This window comes from Echinops telfairi, unplaced genomic scaffold (assembly GCF_000313985.2).
Source record: "Echinops telfairi isolate 266 unplaced genomic scaffold, ASM31398v2 ScPeMD7_3533;HRSCAF=4204_0, whole genome shotgun sequence".
Classification (NCBI taxonomy): Eukaryota; Metazoa; Chordata; class Mammalia; order Afrosoricida; family Tenrecidae; genus Echinops; species Echinops telfairi.
In genome coordinates this window covers 22,264,223-22,266,404 of record NW_022107431.1, presented here as the reverse complement: position 1 = coordinate 22,266,404, position 2,182 = coordinate 22,264,223, and positions in this window count along the sequence as shown.

Sequence of the window (2,182 nt, the reverse complement as noted above, 5' to 3'; positions counted from 1 at the left end):
CCGCCCCTGGTAACCATCGTGTCTCTTTCTTTTGGGTTGAAAACTTGATTTTCTTTCTTTTCTTTTTTTGTAATTAACAAATAACAATATTCTCATACAATATTCGCCTTTTGTGATTGACTAACTTTACTCAGCATCATATCCTCCAAAGCCATATATGTGATGTGGTATTTCACCATTTATCAATGTAACTAGGGTTTTGGGGGTATAGTCTGTTTTTAAACTACAGCATCAAGTGATTTTGTTTGAAGTTTAGGAAAACAAAAGGACCAGTAGGAGTTTTCTTACTGGGTACTACTTTTTCTTTTCATTTTTCTTGAACATATTCACCATCTACTGCTGTTGAGTAGATTCCAACTCACAGTGACCCTATAGGCAGAGTAGAACTTCATTGAGTTTCCAAGGCTGTAAATCTTTCTCCCATGGAAGGACAGATGGGTTCAAACACCAAGTTTTCATACAGCAGTCTAATGCTTAACCAACCCACCTGACCACCAATTACATAGCCTGGAAGGGGGAAAATCCAGTCTTAATCAGACCCAGTTGCCTTGATGCCTTGCTCTTTTGCCTAAATCCAAAGTTTGCCAGGAAGGAAAGTAAAATGTTAAGGTCTCAAAAAAAGGATTTCTGGGCATTATGTATTGTATTTGCTTCTAGAAATCATTAAGCTAGTATGCACACTAATTAGATTAGAGATAAGCTTATGAGGCCATCTGAAATTATGTTTACCTTATATATAAGGCTTTCAGATATTAAGTCTCAATATTAAGTTAAAATACTTAGCGTATTTATTAAGTCTCAATATTAAGTTAAAAATTCTTAGCGTAACGAAAGATAAGGTAGCGAAATAATTAGCTTTGTTCGGTTTGAATATTTCAGTTGCCACTGAATCTAGTTTATGCCATTTGAATGAAGTAATAATGAAGGGATGAAGGAAAACTGAAGGCCATTCCAAAAATTCCCCCCATAGCTAAGCATACTTTCCTTCTGTAATAATAAAATTGAGCTCTATGTAATGCTCAAAGAATGGGACTGTTCCTTGGTTGCGAAACAGTAGGTGGAGCCATCCACTTTGAATAGGACTAATTTAAAGTGTGTGCTAGTACTGGTTAGATTTTGTTTTAGAGGTGGGCAAGGCAACAAAGAAATTATGTCAAGTTTTTATTCTTGAAAACTTTGAGTGTGATGTAAAAGACCAAATCCATCGATTGCCATAGAGTCGGTCTCAACTCGTGGTGAACCTATCAGACAGAGTAGAACTGCCCCTTTGGGTTTCCCAGGCTGGAAATCTTTATGGGAGCAGAAAGCCTCATCTTTCTTCCATGGAGCAACTGGTGGTTTCAAATGGCCAACTTTGCAGTTAGCAGGCAAACATATAACCCACCATGCCACCAGGGCTTCTTGTCAAGTGTGATAGGCAAGAGTTCTTTGAGTGTTTTCTGTAAACATAGCCAAGCAGGCTAATACTAGCTTTTCAAATGGAGAACCCTAGTGACTCAGGTACAGATCTTATGTTCATTTTTATTATATCATGGGAATCTCACTTTAAAACACAGATAGATTTAAGTACAGTTTTAGTGGTAGGCAATTACTATATTTTAATCCAGGCTCATCTTGATATACAGAGAATGGGTTGACGTCAAGGATTTCATTTTAATGGGATCCACAATAAATGCCTATGGAAGCAAAACCAAACAAAATCCACTGGTGTCCACCTGGTTCTAATTTATAACATCACCCTATGGGACAGAGAAGAATTGCCCCCATAGTTTTTCCAAAGCTACAGATCTTTATGGAAACAGACTGCCATATCTTTTTCTAGTGGTGCTGCAGTGGGCTTGAACCACCAACCTTTTTGTTAACAGGTAAAAACTTTAACTACTATGCTACTAGGACTCTCTCATTAAATCAGCAGTCAGTCCAAAAATTAAAAGACATAATATATTGGGTAAATCTACAAAAGACGTCTAGAAAGTATTTAAAAGCTGCCATCCTTGAGGACAAAAGTGAACCTGACCCAACCCATGGTACTTTCAAGTGCCTCATATACACATGAAAGTTGGACAATGTGTAAGGAAGACCAGAGAAGAATCAACACATTTGAATTACAGTGTTTACGAAGGATATATTGAATATATCATTTGCTGCTATGTTAGTCTGGGTAGACTAGAGAAACAAATCC